At 41.3% G+C, this 23005-nt stretch overlaps 1 protein-coding gene and 1 long non-coding RNA gene across 2 annotated transcripts in view; one reads left to right on the top strand and one right to left on the bottom strand.

Annotated features, from left to right (window-relative positions):
• The window catches only part of LOC122801020, a 63390-nt gene extending 56981 nt beyond the window's left edge, over positions 1-6409 (bottom strand). Inside the window, exon 1 of the long non-coding RNA XR_006364663.1 lies at positions 6343-6409. This is a non-coding gene — a long non-coding RNA (uncharacterized LOC122801020). The remainder of the gene's footprint in view (positions 1-6342) is intronic.
• GFM1 (G elongation factor mitochondrial 1) overlaps positions 1-23005 on the top strand; it is a 1399365-nt gene that overhangs the window by 1062863 nt on the left and 313497 nt on the right. The window lies entirely within an intron of this gene.

Genomic DNA, 23005 nt, shown 5'->3' with positions numbered 1-23005 from the left:
GATGTGTTTTCGGAGTCAAGCTCGACTCCAGACTCCTTAGCTCCGGCTCCTAGCAAGCCAGACAGATATTACAGGGTTCCTGACTCGCACACATTTTTTTTTTTAAACCCTGCTGCTGACCCTGAAACTGTTTCACAGGGTCCAAAAGGTGTAAAGGCCTCAACAGCAAAAAAATCCTACCCCTTCTGATAGAGATTCCAGGGCACTGGATAGATGGGGAAAGAAGGTTTATACATCTGCAACCTTGGCAATTAGGACCTTAAACTGCCAGTTTCATATGCTTAAGTATCAGCAGCATGTTATGGGATTACTGAAACATAAAACAATGTTGATTTCTAAATTTGTAGAAAATAAAGAATTGCAGGAATTATTGCATGCAGCAGAGCAAGTTGGAAAGCATACTTTGCAATGTGGTTTTGATTCCTTAGAGGCCTCCTGCAGAGCCATAGTTACTGGATCTGTGATTAGAAGGCATGCCTGGCTAAAAGAGCAAAAATTGCCTGATCATGTTAAAGCTAAATTTCTGGATGCACCTTTACAACATGATACTCTGTTTGGTATTAAGGCAGAAGAAGTTTTAAAGAAAATGGAAGACAAAGCTAAGTCTATGCAAACTGTAAAAGACTTCTTACAAGTGCAGCCACCAAGATTCAGTAGACACTGGCCTACAAACAATTGGTCCTTTCCTGTGTCCGACAGAGCTCCACTGGGCAAATCCAGGCACCCTAAAGGTTCTAGATACCATTCACAGGATTCTTACAGGTCAAAGCAATGGGGTGCCTCTTCCTCCAAATCTGGAGGAAATAAAACGCAACCCTACAGTAAACAGTCTCAATGACTTCCCTCTGCCATCACCAAACACTTATCTTTTGGCAGCTCCCTTGGGGGAAAGTTAGCACTTTATGCTCAAAATTGGCAGTTAATAACCCAGGACAAGTGGGTATTAAACATAGTATCCCAGGGATACAGATTCCACTTCCAAACTCTGCCAGTTCCAAACGCTTGGCCAGATCTGCCAAAAAATCAATGGGCAGAGGCACAGAAACAAGTTACGCCCCTCATGGATATGGGGGCTATTCAGCCAGTGCCAGAACAGGAAAAAGGACAAGGGTTTTACTCAAGACTGTTCTTGGTACCCAGAAAAGACAAGGCCTGGCGCCCAATACTGGATTTATCAATTATGAACACATTCCAGGACATTCCAAAATTCAAAATGCTAACTTTGCAGCAGCTTCTGCCCATGCTGGGCAAGAACGCTTGGCTAGTGACTTTAGACTTGAAAGAGGCACACCTGCCTATCCCAATAAGGGAATCGTGCAGAAGATACCTCCGTTTCAAGGCTGGCTTTATGCATTACCAATTCTTTGCACTGCCCTTTGGCTTATCTACTGCACCCAGGGTCTTTACAAAGTGCCTGGCACCAGTAATTGCATTTTGCAAACAAAGAAGTATACAAATCTATCCTTACTTGGATGACTGTCTCATTCAAGCAGAGAACAAGGACATTCTTCATCAGCATCTGGCGTTTGTGAAAAGGCTTCTAACATGCGTAGGGTACACAATAAATGAAAAGAAATCACAGCTGGTTCCCTCTTAAAAGATAACATTCCTGGGTGCAAGCTTGAATACAACTGCCCAGATGGCTTTCCTCACGCCAGACAAACAAAGCCAACTGACTATTTACTTCAAACAGATGGCAACAAAAACCCAGTTATCTGCAAGACAAATTCTACAGGCTTTGGGGTTCATGGCATCCTGCATTCTACTAATTCCATATGCAAGACTGCATATGAGGAAACTACAGTGGTACCTAAAAAGTTGATGGAGTCAACATTGTCACAGTCACAGTCTGGAAACAATGATTCTTCTCATTCCCTGCCTACAACAGGAGTTTCTTTGGTGGGCAGAGGCATGTCACCAAAACATGGGATGGTCTTTCACTCTACCCCCTGCAAGCCAAACCTTAACTACAGATGCATCAGACTATGCATGGGGGGCCCACCTGGTGGGAAGATGCATTCAGGGCACATGGCCCCCAAAACAAATGCATCTGCATATCAACCAAAAAGAGATATTATCTGTTCAAAATGCCCTGACAGCCTTCAAGGACTTACTTCATCCAGGACAACTACTGATAAAGATGGACAACACCAGGGTTATGTGGTACATAAACAAGCAGGGGGGCACACACTCATACCCCCTTTGCAGACTAGCCACGGCATTGTGGGACACAGCCTTGTCTTACCTAGTACATCTTCAAGCTCAATTCCTGCCAGGAAAACAAAATACTCTGGCAGACGACTTAAGCAGAAACCTTATGGACCCTCACGAGTGGAAACTGGATCCACAAGTCTTCAGCATGATAACAAAGAAATGGGGGACGCTGGACATAGATCTATTTGCCTCTCCTCGGAATTATCAACTGGACAAATTCTGCACAAGTACTTATCACAGACAAGCATGGAAAGTGGATGCCCTATCCTTCAGTTGGAAAAACCTATCAGTTTATGCCTTTCCTCTGCTGCCACTTCTTCCCAAGGTCCTACAAAAGGTCAGACAAGAAAAAACAGAAATGATTGTAATTGCCCCAGACTGGCCCCGCCAACACTGGTATCCAATCCTAAGGAATATGTCTCAATTCCCAGCTTGGTACTTGCCTCAAATACCTCATTTACTGTCTCAGCAAAACAATCAAATCCTGCACAATCAGCTCCAAACACTGAACCTGGCAGCTTGGCTGATCATGTAGTTATTCAAACTGTGATGGATGTCATTTTGGAAGCCAGAAGGCCTAGTACTAGAAAATCTTATGCTGATAAATAGAAGAGATTCTGTGCTTGGAACCAAGCACAAGGAACTGACACAGCAGAGCCAAATATTCCTCAGATTTTACAATACTTCACTGAGATGCTTGACAAAGGCCTATCTTTTTCATCAATAAAAATCCATGCCTCTGCCATCTCAGCTCATTACAACACAGAACCACTGATCTTTTCTCACCCTTTGCTAAAACAGTATCTTAGAGGGGCCAAAAATGTAAGGCCTCCCAGAAGATCACCAATTCCTGCATGGGACCTCAATTTTGTGTTGGAAAAGCTCACCCTGCCTCTATTTGAACCAGCTGCTACTGCAGATATAAAGTTTTTATCATGGAAAACAGCTTTACTCCTGGCAATCACTTCAGCAGGAAGGGTTTCAGAGCTGCATGCCCTCATGGCTGTGGAGCCTTTTATCATATTTTACCCAGACAGGGTGTCCGTCAGGACCAATCCTTCCTTTATGCCTAAGGTGGTTTCCAGTGTGGCTCTTAACCAAACTATTCATCTGCCAACTTTTTATCCAAATCCGCAGAACAAGGGGGGGCGGATTCTGCATTCCTTGGATGTACACAGGCAAGTAAGATCCTACTTAAGCAGGACCAAACCTCTAAGAAAAACTGAGCAGCTACTGGTGGCATTTGCTGCTGGATCAGAGGGAAAGGCTATTTCAAAGCAGACTATTTCAAAGTGGATAAGCCACTGCATTTGTTTCTGCTACTTACATCATGGTAAACCAGTGCCCAAGGAATTAGGTCTCATTCCACCAGGGCTGCAGCTACATCAGCAGCTTTTCTCAGGGGGGGTACCAACCAAAGACATTCTAGAAGCTGCTACTTGGAGTTCTGTTCATACTTTTACAAAGCATTATAATTTGCCTCTCTTCTCTAAGTCCAGGTCAGGCTTTGCCACTGCAGTTCTGCAGGGCCTTATAGCCTCCCTTAATGCTTTTTAGCGCCAGCCTCCCATCCATAGCTTTGGGATTCTACCCAAATGTAATGACTGCAACAGTGAAACACGAAGAACATAGTACAGTTGTATACACTTACCATAAATGTAGATGTTTGAGTGTATTCACTGTTGCAGTCCAGGTTACATGCCCGCCATCCCCCTTTTACTCTGAAGCTTCTCTTTCCTTCACTATACTCTACAGCCTTTGTGGTGTATTTGCTTTTAGATGAAGGTAGAGTTTATGTTGTTGCATGTATATATAGTTTATATATAGTTGTGTATATATATATATATATATATATATATATATATATATATATATATTTTTTTTTTTGCTCCCCATTTGGGGGACACGTGACATCTGGGGCAAGAAAAACTAAAGAAAATGGCGTCAGCTGCCTGTTTTGTACCCTTGACGACCTGACGTCATGGAAGAAGAGACAGCAACAGACGCAGGACCCAAGACTTTGGAATTCAGGCCGACTGAGGGCAACCTGCCAGCAGATTACCCAAATGTAATGACTGCAACAGTGAATGCACTCGAACATCTACATTTATGGTAAGTGTACACAACTGTACTTTCTGTCTCCTCTCTTTTGGCTGGGGTTCCTTTTGTCCCTTTCCTTCTTTCTCTTACTACATAAATTTCCAATTTGGAATTGAGCATTCTGTTTCATTTTTTACAGCCTCCCTCTGTAAAGAAGCAAGAAAGCTCTGATTTATGGTACCTGTACATCTGCTTTTATGCCAACATGTTCTCCTGCTGCCTCAGACTTACTGTGTGCATGGAAGGTGTTCAAAAGCTTTTGTATACATGCCAGATGTCCAATTCTTATGGTAGAATTTATTTAGCTGTAATGTATTACATTACATTATTATTATTATTATTATTATGATTATTATTATTATTATTATTATTATTATTACTACACTATAGGTTCATAGGTAGGTACTAGGCTATCGGCCCAAGGGCCTACGTAAGCCTAGCCAGCAAGGTATTATATTGTTATTGTTATTATTACATTGTATTATTAATGTATGTAATGTATGGATCTCTTTTGCATGATTTAGGGTAATTTTTATCAAATTACTTGGTATTCTACCTGTTACTAGAAATAATACTTCACAATAAAATGAACCATTTACAGAAGGTGCCTTGCGGCTAGTCTCTGTCCTTTTTACATGGGATGGTTCAGTTGTAATTGTCATGGTGACATGATAGCTGCAATCCTTTTTCAGATCAGTGTATTTGGGGTAGGTGTGCACCTTAGCTCTGAAAGAGGGATAATGTATGGGCCAAAGGGGGTGTACCACCCCATGTATATGAGCTTGACTTTAAGAAGAACGATGTGAGGGACATAATAGTAAGTACTTGCAGGTGTTATAGGCAACAGCAGCAAGTATAAAGAGTAACAGTGTATGCACTGAGAATATTTGAGGGTGCATATGTGACCTTTCTTGCACTCTGTGGCATGGCATTACCTCACTGATGTGCATGTTCTAAAGGACTTTACATAAATAGGCCACATGTTTAATCATCCAACACAGTATTTTTAAGGGAGGCTTTGAAATGTGTAGATACAAGTCAAGGGAGTCTTTATAAATCTGGACTGTGAGTACGTTTCAAATGCTGTAAATAACAGTGTATTGAACTAAATTGAAATATAGATCTGGAAACAAAAATGGATGATGACTGAGCACACTTGCAGTGAATAAATGTTGACAAAAGCAATAGATTACACATTTTTGGAATACAGAACCTACCTACCAAGATTATAACTTTTCTTTTTAGAGTAAGGGACCTGACAACCAGCAAAACATTTATCTGAGTCTAAATGCATTCCAGAAAATAAGTTGCACTATATGATCCGATTTTCAGATGTTCTGTAGGAATGTAGGCTGTATTGAGCCTTATTTATATTACTTAGAGTTCTTGACTTTGCAGAGCAATTTTTTCAAGTCACGGTCACCAGTTCATTTGATGGAAAATGTAGTAAAAGTCTGACAAAATGGACCACATAAACACTGATAAAATGTATTGCATTTATATTATATGACATGATATTTCATAGCTTGCACGTTTTATTTGTTATGATGCATTTATAATTCATTGTGGAGCATTTCTCCCTAGGCCTCTACAGCAAATTGGTCTAGCCTTAAAAGGCATCCGTAGTCAACAAATATAGTAACTAAATAAATAAACTTTTATACCAGATCAGTAAACCTGCAGAATGTGTATTTTAACTGCATTCTTTACAGTCCCTTGTTTGATTTATGTAATTTATGTATATTGAGATTATTTTTTTTTGTTTTGATTTACATGTGTACTAAACGACAATAGTAAAACTGTGTGCAGTTCAGAAATTAGGTTTTCAGTCACTAGTTGACTTCCCAGAAATTCAGCTTATAAAAACTTAACATTCATTATTGTAATCTCTCTCTAAATCACTTGCCTTCTTTATGGCCTGAAAAGATGAGTTAATGTGTTTTCAGATTCAGCACACAGGATATTTAACCCTTTAGGGTAATAATCACACAATAACATTTATTTTCTTTGCTTTTGAAAATGTATTACCTGTGATACAAAGTCATGAAGCAAAACAGTATAATCGAATTCAAGGAAGTCTGCTGAAGTTACCTAAAAGAAAGAAAGTAGAAAGCATTATGTCTGTCTTCATGTTTCATTTGATTGTTATTTTTAAAAATGTATTTTAAGCTTTAATGAAGTAAAATCTACAGGCATTATTTACGCATGAATAAGTGTGATGTATTACATTCTTTTTTGTATGATATTTTTGACTTCTCCATTTATCCCACCAACTTATGAGTATTGAATGTTGCTCTTGGGTAGGCCTATTTGCTCATTTTCCTCTTCCAGCATCAGAGGACACAGGAAGATAAAGATAGGCATACCTTTTTATTTTTGCAGGGAGCTAAGACATTTTGTATGTTTTATCTTCTCCATGTTGGCTAACAAACACAGTGCAATATGAACTATACTGAAGCCCAGTATGGGCACATACAGTGGTACCTGTGTTGCTCAGCTTGAGTGCATGCAGTCCTTGGTTGGCCTGACTGTCCTGAATCTCTCTGCATATGGAGTTCACCTTTGGACCTTCCCAAGGGGTGTTTTTGAGGTGTGACATAACTAGTGCTGTCCCCTAGAATTGGATATCTAGCATTTACCACTCGCAACCCTGCTGCCCGAGTTGTTTTTTCAGAACTCAGGCTTGTAACTGAACCCAAGTCAGCAGGCATGCATCATCTTTCCTACCATGGAGATAGCTCCATTCTGTTACATTCTTTCACTTCTTGCAATCATATGTTCATTTCTTTCATTTACTAAAACGTGTTCTTTCCATGTTCATTTTATATAGTTATATGAAAGGTAAGGCCATGCATGGTAAAACAAAGTGATTGGATTGCCATGTGTTTTCAAAACCTGCAGTGAGATACACTCCTCTAACCCCTCAATATAAGTACAGGTTCAGAAGTAGCATTTGTATTATGTTGTGTTATGGGCATACAGATGATGATAATGCAACAATAGTCATGCGACACCATGTTTAATAAGTATTATAGTTAAAAAATTGCCCTTTCATAATGCTGAACATGCCCACACTCTCTTATCCTAAGATTTTAACTCTGCTCCTTGTATTATTGTTAATTTACATACACAAGACACACAGTGCATAACCTATAAAATACACTGTTATTTTATTTGGTGTTAGTATCACAACAAAAATAATAAAAAGAGGCAGCACAAGAAAGAAGACTTGCACTGTATAGTGGTAAGATAGCATTAATATTATTCTTAATTGTGGCATTAATGAAATACCTGACTTTGAAAACAAATGGAAAGATTACATTCTAAAGACATTATTCCATGAGTACAAATTCTAATGAATACCTTGCGGAGAAAACACTGGTTGATTGCATGTGTGTGTACCCAGAAGCCACTGTGACCGCAGAACTGTCCCATTTCATCTGTCCAATTGCAGTGGTGAAAGCATAAAGCTATTAATAATGGTAAGTATCTAGGATTAAAGCTACTTCGGAGGCCTGGAGGGATAATTAGTGACTCAGGCAATTGATGGAGCACCAGGGAGGAATGGATGTGCCTGTCCCAGTTAGAGGGCGGTGGCATGGGTGTCTCCTGCAATGATCTCTGGTGGAGACTGGTGATATCACTGTGGGGGCATGGTCCAGAGCAGAGGTGGTGGTGGACCTGGCTACACTGCTGCAAAGGTGGGGCAATATTCTACAACATCCCCATTGCACGCCTGCCTCTAGGATATAACCACATCACCACTAGGGAGGAGAAGGATGTGGGTAGTGAATAAAAGAAGAAGAAAAAAACTTGGAGAGATGGCTGAGCCCCCAGGATGCCGTTATGATCCATGACCAACCCCAGTAATACCAGAGTAAGTACTGGGGCTAGGAGATGAGCTGGTAAACCCGGCAAGGTTGTGTGGCACTGGGGAGCCAGACCAGTAACAATGACAGAACCAAAATAAAGTATTTTGGATTAAATCAGGCAGTCCATGTCCTACAAAGAGCTCACACTAAACACTGATCAGAAGAAGTCAGTGAAGGGGAGTACTGACTAGATTGAATGTATATCACTTCCACAGTGAGATACACTAGGGTACAAGCTCTCTTCTTGCAGCCCTGTTCTTACCAGCTTAATCAAGGTCTAACAAGAACTTACACCTCTGTAGCCAGATTTACAGCCAATACTCCTTTTAGACAACATGATTTTAGTTCTTAAAATTATTAAGATTTATGTCTCTTGAAAAAGGACTGCAGTACACCAGCTGAGAATGGCTTCTATAAAAGCACATGTATCCACAAACTGGATTCCTCCTAGCTGTTATGACTTCATCATAGGTATAGGGACCATCAGATAGATGTTTCTAACTATTATTCTCACTGACAATACTAGGAAATGCTACCTTCAGGAAGTACCTTCCTGTTCTATGTAACACGCTTCCGGTTCTAAGTAGAAGTGAAATAAAATACCCTTCCTTTACAATTGGACTTTGTTCAGTTTAAGTCCAAATCCAACACTATGTGTGCTATCACAGTTAGCACACTACATGTGCTGACTGTGGTATTATTTGTAGTACTACAAATAACTTAATTGAGACTTATTAGACTTTTTTTTATGAATGTTCCCCATCCCTCTGGGTGAATAGTTTATCTTACAATGGTACATTTAAATATTCTTCATGTAGATGATTATTGTACTAGCTCTTATTACTGTGACGTCAACTGTTGAAGGCCTACTGTTTGGCCTGACTTCCAGAGCTCATTGCCTTTTCCCTACTAGGCCATTTGAGCATCTAGATGTTTCTTGTATAAGACTATCATCTTCCTATACTATTTTAGATCTTTCTTGACACAGTTCACAGGGTATTTGCCATTTTTGTATATCAATAGTCTGACAAAAGCCCCCACAAGGAGCTTGGACAAGATGTCCCACCTTGGGTGCCTCTGCCGAAAGTGGATTCTGTTGTCTCAGAAGGGTCAGGCAGTGTACCTATTCTAGTCAAGGAGAACATCCAGTGGCAGAACATGGAGGTTCAGAATGATGTCCCAAGTCTCTAGTTTCCAAGACAGCAACCCCATTTAGAAGGACTCAGAAACTCAAACATAAGATGCCCACCACAGTTCCCTGTAGTTACCTGGGCCTCAGGAAATGGGTGGGTCTCTAGTCATTCCACTCACTCACATGATCTTCCCAGTAATGGATCCCACTTGTGTCAAACATTCCTTGAAGTCTTGCAAAGTGTGCAGCCAAGTTCAGCTCAACCCTTGGTGTCTGGAGTCTTTCCTGCCATGAAACCTTCCCAGAGAAGGATGATGATTCCTCAGACAGTGATGGGGAAGAATTAGACTTCTCTTCCCAGATGTCTTTTACCTTTGAGTATAACACAGACAGTGAATGCACCTTATTTGTCTGCTTTATACATAGAGGAGATTCTCATGTGGGGATACACTTTGTAGGATGAAAGGCCACTTCAGATATGAAGCCAAATGAGTATAGGGCAACCAGAAAATGTAATTTGTTTTACTGGGTCTAGATTCCCCTAAACCTGTGGTGATTCCTCTTGTCTTGGCAGTCATGGAGGATGCATTCTTAGTAGCTGCTATGGAACCAGATACCCCTGCCTCTCCCCATAAGAAGCCAAATAGTTATACAGGGTTACAGAGTCCCATAAATTCCTTTACAAAATCCCCATTGCGGATCCAGCACTGGTATCTACAGATCCAGCGAAGGAGGCAGAACTGGGGTTTGCTCCCAATACTCTTCCCAGTGATAACAAAACAGGATGCTAAACTAAGTTAGGAAGAAACTGTACACAGCTGCCATTTTTGCCTTAACAGCCATCAGTTGTCAGACACACATGACCAAGATTCAAATTGCTTTACAAGGATAGATGAAGGAGAAGACTGGAAAGGTATTTGATGAGAATCTAAGGTCAGAATTATTGGATGCCACACAGACAGGTGGTGAAACACGCCGTCATGTGTAGTCATGATGCTGTGGATGCAGCTTCCAGGGCAGCAGCTACAGGGTCATTGATCAGGGCAAAGTGTAGCTTCGTGAATAAGTTGCAGCTGGTTAGAAACCCCCTGTTGGGTTACTCAAACTGGAGGGGAGACTCTGCAATCAGCGAAACAGCCTTTTCCCTCTCCCATGCCTAGGTATGACAGGAATTATTAATTTAGGTCTTGGCCTTACTATCACAGACAAGGAAAAAATAAGTAAGCCAAAACTGAGAAGGACCTGCACAAGAATAATGGTAAAGAGATCTTAACAGAAAGCCAGGGGACTCGCAGTGTCCTGCAGTCCTCTAGAAAACAGACCTGACTATCCTATACCTTATGTCCATCATGAAGTCCCCGCTGCAGCCTCATCCTGTGTCAGTCCTACCCACTCCAAAGATAATAAGAGTTGGGAGCCTAGTGTATAAGAAACAGTGAAAGCATTACAACAGAAAAAGAGATACTACAGATTATACCTCAGTGTCACAAACTACATTTCCTAAGAAAATCATAATTGCTGAGCATTTCAACAATACCAAGAGAGTGGAGAGCAGGTGCATCTGTTCTCCCCCCATCCCCCTTACAAGCTTCTACAACCAGGAACCATAGAACCTGTATCAAAACAGGACCAGAACATGGGATTTACTTAAGTCTCTTCTTATTGCCTAGAAAGGAGAGTCTGTGAAAAGCTATCCTGGAGCTGTCAAAGCTAAGTACATATCTCAAGTATCTCAAGGGTCCAGAATTCAAACTGAAGACATTGCAGGCCCTCTTTCCACTATTTTCCTCTAAGTCCTGATTGGTATGATGAATCTCAAGGATGCCTAATCTCATATATTCCTTAAGTATATCTGTAACCTGTGCTTCTGCCACAATGTCTTTTATAAAATTCTGAAAGATGCCATCATTAAACCTATACCAAAAAACAGTAACCCATAATGTTCTGATCTCAGGCTCTTATCAGTACTTGCCTCAGAATGGGGAAAGTACTAGAAAAATTAACCTGCAACCACCTTGTCAAGAACGTGCCCACTCAAGCTGTCCTAAATTCCAACTAGCATGGTTTCTGGGCTACTATAATGGCTATGTAGGCATTAACTGATGACATTTGAATGGGAGTGGACAAAGGCCGTCTTTTATCTTACAGGGGCCATTTTTATAGACCTCACTGAAATTTTTGTTACAGCTAACTATTCACTTCTCTGCACACTTCTCCTAGCCCATGGTGTTATCATTAAAATATCCCAGTGGGTCCTAAACTTTCTTTCTAGCCTAATCTTTAGTGTAAAAAAATGCTTATCCTCCTTTTGGAAAGCATTCTTACTGAAAGGAGCTCTACAAGGTCTGATACTTTCACAACTGCTTTTCTCAAGATATGTCAACCAAATCCTATCTGACTCCCCCATGTTTCTGTCATTCTCTATGCAGATGAGATGGTCATCCGTGTATCATATACATTCCCAAATCACATAAAACTACAGCTCTGTCCTTGACCAACTAGCTTGCTTAAAGAAGCTGTTACTACATCCCAGTAAAACAAAAATTATGCTGTTCAAAATGTCAGAAATATAAATCCTCAAAGTCCAACTTCGTAATTCACAACCACAGTTAGTGTTTCTTGAACCTGCTGCTTGGGCCTGGAAGATCTCACATTTCTTTGCTCTGTCAGGAAGAGAGGCCATATGGAAAGGAATATTAATGGCACAACTTAAATGTGCTCTCCCAGTAATGGTCTCGGCCTCAAAGAAAAAAAAAACTTTATTCACTTTAAACAACTGCCAGTAAAATATTGTTTTATTTCAATTGCTCCAAGAGCAGATTATCACTACTCACTTCTCAAAAAAGCAAATTAGTTGCTAGTTCAACAAGAGCAAAGCTAACATTAGACACACTCCTATTAACATTTCTAATATAAAACTCCTTGTATCTAGTGAGGTATTCACAATCCAGGAAAGAAACTATAACCTCAGATCACAACCTATTTATGCTTCTCTCTCCACACATCCTTCTTCTCTACGAAATGCAGCAGCCGTAGTTTTTTCCATTTTAGGCCCTAAATTCCGAGCAGTCATGCCACCAACCATGAGAGACTGTGTTATCTTCTCAGTGTTCAAAAAAATTTTCAGTCATCATCAATGTCAGTTTTTCAAAGGATAGCATTACTTATCTCCCCATGGCTTTGTATTATCCATGAAACTTCTGTGGATCCATTTCCTATCACCACTGCCAGCAACACTTCTGTAATTTCCATTAAAAATTTCCCTCCCACATTACCCTTCCCTTTCCACTGTAACCCATACCCAACTTCTCCTGATCTGCCCCATTTCTCAGTTTCCTATCTTTATCTTGGTCTTCCCCTTTCACACTTTCAGTCCATTTATTTAGTGTACCCCAGCCTCTTTAAACCACCTTCCATTCTCACCTCATTCATTTTCTACCTTCTTTTCTCAAGCTGTCAGCACTTTCATCTCTCCTCCTTCCCATTCTCTGTACCTTTTCTCTGCAGCCCCTCTTCCCCTCAACTTTACCCCATCTTAACACCCACTGTTTCCATTCCCTCTCACAGTGTATGCTGTTCTAACCATATTCCCTCTCCCTTTTTTCTTACACCCCCCCCTCACTGGACATATATAACACCTGGTCAGTGTATATTTATTAGATGTTACTATGCATGCTTAATGTATATAACTATCCTTTATTTTTTCTATTTTTCATGCAGTGTCTGCTTTGCCTTACTCATATTTATGTTGCCTTGGAATTGTATTTTACTCTACATTTTGTAATGGTTTTATACACAGTCTCTGCTTGAAATAGATCCACATGGATCAGCTTTATGTGGTCAATAAATCTAAATAAAATAAATATACCCATTCATGGTAAACAAGGTTGTTCAGATTCAAAATGGTGGTGGTGTGCCTACTGCCATATGAGGGGACTCCCACTATAACTTTACCTCCTTGCCATTTGGTTTGGCTACTGCACCAAGGATTTTTACACAGTGCCTGGCTCCTGTAATTGCCTGGCATTCACATTTACCCCTACTTCATTCAGACACTATTCCAGGAGAAGGTGGAATGGGGGTCTGCAGTTCAGCATAGACTATTTTCAAGACCTGGAGTTTTCCTTCATCATTCCCAACTCAAATCATTCCTTTGTTCCTTTCTGTATTCAAGCAACCAGAGGGCCTGTGTTGCTTCAAACAAGGTAGAATCTCTAATTCGGTACTTCCAACAGATAACTGTAGAAATGAAGGTTGCAACCAGGGTATTCTTGAGGACAGTAGGTGTGATTATAGGAGTTACTACCAGCCATGTCAGGAGAAGTAGAGCAGTGGATGTATGATTGTGCCAGCACAGTTAGCTGGAATTTTGTAAATAATTATATATCATTTGTATATCAAACTGATTTGTACACTGATTTGTGTTGAAAATATATTTGTGTGGTTTTCTTGTGTTAAAATGTATCAACAGTGCACCCTGCTGGAATGAAAAGAAATGTACATGTATTATTGTAACTGAATTAAATGTATATGTTTTAATAGAGGATACTGGGACAGCAGAGGTTAACCAGCTAACTTACTTGAAGAAAAATAAGGGAAATGTAAATGAGCTGTTAAACCATTAAAATGGTACCCCGCAATGCTGAATAGGACCAGAGACAGTGGGTCTGGAAGAAGCCTTTGTTCATTAGCTCAGTAAAAAGAGGGGAAGCCCCAGGCACCATCATAAATATTTAGACGCGTATTGTAGCCATCTATGCTAAATTCTTGTCTCAGCTTATGATGGGGATACTGTGAGAACCTAGAGTCAGGTGATCAGATGAGTTCATTCTGCAAGCCATCTTGGATATTATATTTTACAGGGAGTAATCTCTGTGTATTGAGTATTCTATTTTGGAGGACCTGACTAGAAAGACTGCTCACGTATTTCAATCTCTCTTGCTCTATCAAGTAAGTTATTAGGGAATAGTAATTCTACTAGATTCAGTCGGGAATATAGTGAAGCTTAGTTTAGAGATTGTCAAAGAAAGGCTACATAATGAAGAACATTCCCTGATGGAAGCACTTAGTGACCTCAGTAGGGATTTTCTAGACAGAGGTTATAAGGAAAGAAATAAAGATTTGCATTTCTCGGAAACGAAGGGTAGATCTTATTTCTCTGAACCAGTAGTGGGTGAGAATGTAACACATGCTATGAATACTGAGAAGCATATCAGAGTACCCATGATTTTTTCTAGTAATATTAATACCTATTGTGACGTTATTTAAAAGAATTGGAACATTTTGAAAGTCTCTGAAGAGTTAGGTAGAATCGTTATTGACACTCCACTGTTTTCTTTTAAAAACAACTTCTCTATAAAGAGACAGCTCTGTTATAGGACAGGAGTGAATAAACCACTTGTTACTTCACAGGGGCAAGGAGCATACCCTTGTAGGAACTGTAGTGCCTGTAATTCTATACACATAGGACCATCATTTACACATATACATAAAGGGATAGCAATGAAAAATACTTTTTATGCAGATTGTTCAGCAAGGAATGTAGTATGTTATAGTTACTGTATGAAATGTTCAGCATTCTATATAGGTAAAATGAATAGGTCCGTAAGGGAGTGTATCATGGAACATCTTAGAGATATTAAGAACAATAAAGAGAGTAATGCACTAGCAAGGCACACTAAGGAATTTGGTATGCATGATGCCTTTAGATTTTTAGTACCTGAAGTAGTTAGAGAGAGCTCGAGGAAGGGGGACACACAGAATAGAACAGAATTAGCTGAGCTCAGATGGATAGTACATTTTAATGCAGACAAGAAACCAGGCTTTAATGATGCTGTAGCTATTAAACTGGTACTACACACATGCACACTCCCCACTGAGTAAAGTGGTTTTTAAAAAGTTTTTTAACTCAATGTATTTTTTATATGATGTTACTTATTTATTGACATGTTGACTATATGAAATGTAATCTTTTTCTTAGTAGTTTCTGGAGATATGCTTTTAAGCTAATTAGTTAATTGTTTAAGATTGGGCCATCTTTTTAAGTGCTTTGATGCTGTTCTTTTGGTATTTGAGACTGATAAAGCAACTGGGAAGTCGCAAAAGTGCTTACTCTCCTTTTTTGTTTTATTAAAGCTGTTTTAGTTTAAGCCATGGTTGGTCCTCTTTGGTCTTTTGAAAAATAGTTTAGAGATTGTTTTTTCTTTATCTGTAGGAGTCTGTCCATCAATAATGTTTTCAGTATTTCCTGTGATTTGAACTCTGTGGTTTATAGTAAATATGTATTTAGTATTTTCTTATTCTTTTATTATTTATTATTAAATATATTTAAACTTTTCATGGTGGCTGGGTCTTTTTAGAAGATATTTAAGAGTATTTGCACATATTTATTTGGTGATACCTCTGAGCACTCCTGAAAGCCTTGCCGTTTTGTCAAAATTACCATTTGTATTAATATTAACTTCACTCAGCATAATTGGATACCCTTTTAAGAGCCTTATAGTAACTGACTGGTGGCATTGAATCTACCTTATAGTCTGAGTAAAGTTGGTAGAGCGGGTAATCTGAGCCAGCCTTTCCCAGGTGTGTGCGCATGTGAAAGTTAAATCTCAGGCTGTTTGTATTAGCTACTTGGGGCAGGGACACACAGCACTGTTTTCACAGTACCAGTGGAGAGCCTTACTGGGGACCTGGGGAGAGGCAGATAGAGACACCCAGACTCCCGGGTTGAGTGTGCGGTCCGAGTGCTCTTAAGAGAAATTGTGCTTGATGCAGAGAGGTCTGCATCTGGAAATACTGAGTGTATCCATTTGTATTCCAAGTGTCTGTCCCTCTCCAGTGTCAGTGGTGAGGATTCAGGCTTCTTGATCAATGGCCCAGCATGGGGATGTCACATATCTGTGGCAGTGGTGGGTTATTAATTGAACTCCTGTAGCCTGTAAGCAGCTGTCACAAAAAAGGTGTACTCTCAAGCAGCCACAGAGTGGACATTTGGAGTTTCATATCACAGTAGATTTATTTATTTACTTTTTGTTAGCGTAGTTAGTCAGGGAGAACAGGCAAGGATGTCAGCAGAGGATTATTGCAAGCTGACAAGGAATCAGTTGGCTGAGATGCGCCAAGCCAAAGGACTGGTGCACTTCAACTTGACTAAATGGGAAATGATTTCAGCATTAATCACAGCTGCAGCACAGACCAAGCAACCAGGAAGACAGTCAGTCTGGCATTGGTGATATACAGCTGTTAGAAACAAAACAGTTCAACTTTTCTTCAGAGGACTTAAAAATCCATCTGGAGTTCATTTGGAACTAGAATCATCAGAGAGACTGCGTCATTTGGAGGCTGAAGAAAATGAGAAACTGCTGTGTGTGTGGAGGCTGAAGAAAAGGAGAAGCAGCATCAACATGAGAGGGACATGCTGACTCTTCGGCAAGGTCATGGAGGTAATGTGGAAGGAATAACTGAACTCCAGACACAATAAAGATCAGTACATTTTTTCCACAGTTTACAGGCGGTGATAGTTTTGATAGCTTTATTCATATATTTAAAAGGGTATGTAAACAATGTAATGTTGACCAAGGGCTATGGGTACAGTTCCTGACCCCCTTACTCCATGGTAAAGCTGCAACTGCTGTTTCTAAATTGTCTGATGCATTAAACTATGATGCATTTAAAAAAACGTTATTGGAATTTTTAAGTTAACATCTGAAGCTTACAGGAAAAAGTTTCATGAGCATAGATGCAAGGCAGATGAAAGCATGTGTGCGTGTGATTATATTGCTGAGTTAAGCATTTATTTTTATAGGTGGGTGAGTCACCACTTTTCAAGGACTGGCAGACATTTTGGTGAGGGAACAAGCCCTTTGCACTTTGCTTGAGGACATGAGAATCTGGTTGGCAGTCAGAGAATGCAACTCTGCAGATGAGCTGGGGAAAAAGGGGATATCTACTTAGCAAGCACAGGGCATCACTGCACAGGAAAGGGTTACCCACTGCTGCACATGGATATAAGGAAACCCATGGTGGGCAGCCTAAACTGCCATAAGAGAGTCCATCAGTAACAGGGGAAAGCCAAGAGTTCAGTTACACTGCTAGGATCAAGGGTTACATGTTTTAAATTTAACCATTGGGACCATGTAGCATATAGATGTCCATGGAGGCAAGGTGGGGAACAAAAGTTGGTGGAGCCAGCAAGTGGGAATAACAGAATGCTAGTGGTAATTTGTCTGGAGACAACAGGGGTACCAAAATACCACCAAAGTTTGTATCCTATTTTGGTGGATGGAAAACAGGCCACTAGCAAGACAGAGACACATCCTCTGATGTAACCATTATGAAGGCTGCATTGTCTAAAGAGGAGGAGTACTTGTTTGGGAAGTCCACTCCAGTCAGAGCTTTAGGAGAGATCCCATTCCAAATGCCTTTGTCCAGGGTTTATCTTGAATGGGAGGGTGGAAAAGGAAGCAAGCATGTATGTGTGTTTGAGGATATCCCTGCAGATGTCTTGATAGGAAACGATTTTGATAATGCAGTACCTTGTGTGCATGCAGTGACATGCAGTCAGGCTTGGAGACAGGCGCATGCGTCTGGTAACCTAGGTGAGACCCAGACAGACTGCATACCTGAAGCCAGGACTGGTGAATATGGTTAAATCAGGGAGGGAGCTACCCTGTAGCAGTGAGCCTGAAGATGAGCCATGGCTGCTGGGAAGTACTGATGTTCCCTTGGACAGGGTGATTGTAAGTGCAGAGGAGAGTGGTAGTACCCAGGCTGACAGTGAGGCACAGGTGTCAGCAGATACCAGACTTCCTGTGTAAAGGGGAGCTAGGAAAAGTCACAAAGATAGAGTTGAGACAGGCTCACCTGTTAGACCCTACATTACAAGGCTGGGGGGGGGGTAGCTAGGGAGGTGCCTGATTCTCAAGGAAAAGGAGAGTCTGTATATTGGAACAAAGGTTTACTATGTAGAGAGTGGACCTCTGAGGGAGGGCTAGAAAGTGAGGTAATACCGCAGGTGGTAGCGCCCAGAGCCTACTATCTGGCACTTCTAGCCATAGCCCATGACATTCCTTTTGCAGGTCATATGGGCATAAAGCATACCAAGAGAAGTATTATGCAGAACTTTTATTGGCCTGGGATTGCCAGGGATGTAACCGGTACTGCAGGACCTGTGAGTAGTGCCAAAATGTAGGCAAGGCAGGAGACCAGATCAAGGCTTCTTTGATGCCTCTGCCTGTGATTGAGGAGCCATTTCAGAGGGTAGCTATGAGTATTGTGGGGCATCTGAGTACCCCAAGTTACACAGGGAAGAAGTATATCCTACTGGTATTAGATTATGCTATCAGAAACCCTGAGGCAGTGGCTATGTCCTCCCATTGAGGCAGAGAAGGTGGCAAATGCTTTGCTAGAGATTTTCAGCAGGGTAGGTTTCCCAAGAGAAATACTGACTGACAGAGGTGCCAATTTCATGTCAGACCTGCTGGCTTGTCTGTGGGAGCACTGTGGGGTAAAGCACCTAAAGACAACCCCCTACCTTCACCAGACTGAGTCTTAAACTCAACACTAAACTCTACACTAAAGACCATGCTATGGGCATTTGCAGACCAGTTTAAGAGAGAGTAAAATAAATATTTGCCCCATCTGTTTGCTTACAGAGAGGTACCCCAAAAATCTGCAGGTTTTGCACCCTCTGAGTTGCTGTGTGGGCATACGGTGAAGATGATTAGGAGGGTGAGAGTGAATCCCACAATGAGTTTGTTGTGGCATATGTCCTAAACCTCAGGACAAGGCTTAGGGAGCTCATGGGCTTGGCCTAGGAGAACCTGGCAGGAGCTCAACAGCAGAAAAAGGTGTGGTATGACAGGAATGCTCAAGCCAGAGACTATGCTGTGGGAAAGCAGGTGATGATGCTTATTCCTGTCAGACACAATAAGCTGCAGGCAGCTTGGGAAGGGACCCTTCAAAGTGTTAAGAAAGGTCAGTGAGATTGAGCAATTAAAACCTTTTCCTTGACATGGATTGGTCTTTTTCTGGATGCATTCACTGTAGTTCCACTTCTTTTCAGTGTGATCCAAGAAGTTATGGGAGGATGGGGTCAAGGCTGCTGCTGCTGCTGCTGGCACACTTTTGACCCAGACAGAATTGTTTTTCCCTCCTCATTCAGTTAACTGGGATGAAAACTCTTGTATTACCTTTATCAAATGGGCCTCCTATCACAAGACCTTGGGTCTGTGATACCCCAAACTTAACATCATTGCACACTGCATGGATGATTTAACTCAATTGTCCTTCAACCACTAGTTCACTAAGGACATGATGACTATACTTAAGGGGGCTAGAAAGCCCACGACAAGGAAATCCTACTTAACTGAATGGAAGAAATTTTTCCTCTAGTGCCACAGGAAGGATAAGGATCCCATCACACCAGTGGTGCCCATAATTTTGAACTACTTAGCCAGCACCATGGCATAGAAAGAAAAAGATGAGTGCTGCCGAGGTAACCCAGGTTTGATTAGAGGCTTGGGTGCAGCAGGAGCTGGGAAGTGGAGGATGGGCATTCACTCAAGCACATCTTACAGTTGATCTCCGGATGTGACTGGCGATGCACAGGGGGCATTGTCCTTAGGGAGATGGAGCAGTGCTGAGAAGCCTTAGAAGTGGGATGACACGCCTGCATGCTGTACCACACACCAATCCCAAAATGTAATGGGAGTTTACAAGTGGGAAGAAATTTAGGAAATACAATAATTCTTTCCTTGGCAACAAAATGATGCTGCTTCGGGTTGCTTCGATCTCCTGACTGACCCTGAATCGGTAAGAGAAAGTATGGGGGTGACATGGGTGCTGTAGACCTAGTGAAGGAGGAGGAGAGGCTTGGAGAAGCAGCTGATGGTCAGCTACATGAGGAAGGACAGGCAAAAAATATTTAAAAAAAAAATGATTCTGTGTTACCTAAATGATGTGGGTCAGGTTTTACAGGAAGTCTTGCACAGTCAGGTGGAAAAGATTTTCTGTTTGGTGCCACAAAAATAGCCAGGATCCAGTCTTATCAGAGGTTCCCAGTGTCCTTCAGTATTTCTTTCAATTTTTGCAGTCTGGTTTGGCCTACTCTTCCATTAAAGCCAGTCTGTCTGCCATCAGTGCCTGCTTGCCACTTGACCCCTCCACTCATGTTCAGGATGGAAGTTAGACTTTTATTGAGTGGAGCCTTGCATCATAAACCACCAAAAAATATATTTGTCCTCCCTGGGATCTCAGCTTTGTGCTGGAAAAATTTACATTACCCCATTTTGAGCCTGCAGCATCTGCCAGTCTAAAAATCTGCACCTGGAGAACTATCTTTCTTTTGGCTTACCTCTGCTCGCAGTGTGTCTACTTCAGATGCTCTTGGCTGTTTCACCTTTTCTCGTTTTTCACAGGGACATGTCTTTCATGTCTAAGGTAGTAAATGAATTGTTCCTCATTCAGGCTATTCATCTGCCTTCCTTTTTCCCAATTCCCAGAACAGGGGAAAGAATTCTACTCTCTAGGCATTCACAGGCAAAAACCATCAGAAAAACTGACCAAGTACTTGTTTCTTTCATGGATTTCAAGCTGGGCCAGCCAGTCTTAAAGAAAATGATTGCATCCTGAATACTGAAGGGCATCTCTTCTAATATACAAAATATGATAAATCATTGCCTTCCTACCCAAAAGCACCCTCTACCCGGGCAGTAGCCTCTTCTGCTACCTTCCGCAAGGGTATTAATACCAGGTCCATCTTGGAAGCTGCCACCTGGTCCACTGTGCACGCCATCACCAAACAGTAAAAAATGTATTCTTTTTTTAGAACCAGGGCTGGCTTTGCTAGTTCTGTACTATCTGGCTTCCTGGACATCTTTTCCCACTAGCCAACCACCCCTTTCTCTACCTCCTTCAGCTGTGGGAATCACCCATATGTTAAGAATACTGGAACAGTGATTTTAGTCAAGACACAAAACAGTTGTGAAAGAACTTCCCATAACAGTAAGTGTCCTACTGATCAGTGTTGCAGTATTCCTTTTCTCCATTCTTCCCCTCTTCTCTTCCTTTGCTCCAGCATTACTCTTTCCCAGAGTTGTAAGCTATTACCCATGTCCTGCTATTGGGAGAGCTTGCTTACCTATTCGAGCTATGCCCCCCAGCTGACCACTTTCCTCTCCCAGTAGTCCTTCAGGCCACTGGCTTTAAGATGGTCTGAGGATCTTGTGCATATGCTCACGTGTACACCCCGAGACATACTGGATGAGTTCACGAGTCAGACATACATCCTCAGGAAGGTAAAGCTTTGCTACTCTAGCCAGATGTCAGTGGGCAAAAACCCATATGTTAAGAATATGTAGTCATGATCAGTAGCACATCTACTGTTATGCTAAGTTTTTACACAACTGTATTTTTTCACTTGAGAAAATCAAGAAAAGCTATTGCTTCTCAATCGGACTTGAACTATGTCTTGGAAAAGCTGACATACAGCTGCTGCCTCATCCCCCTCTAATATCTAACATGCCATCACTTCAGCTAGGAAGATTTCAGAACTACAGGCCCTTGTATGATGAGAAACTTTTTTAGTTTTCCAGAAGAGCATGGTCACTTTTAGAACCAACTCCACATTTATGCTAAAAGTAACAAATTAATTCTGCCTATATCAAATTATCCGACTCACTATTTTCTTCCCTAACTCCCAGAACAAGGGAGAAAGACTTCTTCATTCCATAGTTATGCACGGATGATAAGATACTGCCTAGATTAGTCCATCAACATCAGAATCACATATCAGTTACTTGTGTTGTTTGCATCCAAGAAGGAGGGAAAATGTATTCCAAGTACACAGGATGTTCTTCATGTTTTACTGTTGCAGCCATTACATTTGGGTAATTTGCTGGCAGGTTGCCCTCAGTCAGCCTGATTAACAAAGTCTTGGGTCCTGCGTCGGTTGCTGTCCCTTCTTCCATGACGTCAGGGGTATAAAACATGCAGCTGACGCCTTTACATCAGTCTTTCTTGCCGCATGGTGCCCGAAGCAGAAGCAGTTCGCAAGTGCCGGTCGGCCTTGAAATTTTTGTTTTCGAGTTTCAAAACCGAAGTCTTCAACTAAAAGCTAAGTACCCCATTGGTGAAACTTTTTCTTGCTCCTTACTGATGTCAGTAGTGGAAGAATGTCCAGTCCAGGTTGTTTTTCAGCCCGTTTTCAGGAGGCCGCCCAGGAAAGCGCTCAGATGCATGGAGGAGGAATGTGGGAGAGACGGAGTGCCGGGGGAACACAGGAGAAACAGCAAACACAACACACAGAAGGCACCCCAGCCGAGAATCGAACCGGAGAACCTCTTGCTGTGAGGCGACAACGTTAACCGCTGCACCACTGTGCAGTAAAAGTTAATAATTGCATTATTTGTGGGAGGCAAATACCTCATAAGGATTTTCATTTGTACTGTATTCCTTGCCTAGGCCCTGACTACAATGTGACTTGCTGTCGGTTTTGTGCTAAATTTAATCAATGCACAAATAAACGTCGGTATATTTTTGCTTCTAAATATTTTGGCTCAAGATTTAATTATCCAGAAATGTCGTCGGTTAGCAATCCGACTACCGGAATACCTAAAAAACACAAGAAAAAGACAGAGACAGACTGTCGAGGTCCAAAACTGATGACGACACTTCTCCTAAGCTAGTC

The sequence above is a fragment of the Protopterus annectens genome, chromosome 4.part1, assembly GCF_019279795.1.
Source record: "Protopterus annectens isolate FY-2018-M chromosome 4.part1, PAN1.0, whole genome shotgun sequence".
NCBI lineage: Eukaryota > Metazoa > Chordata > Ceratodontiformes > Protopteridae > Protopterus > Protopterus annectens.
The sequence above is the reverse complement of the archived record's forward strand: the minus strand, read 5'-3'. Positions and strand labels throughout refer to the sequence as shown.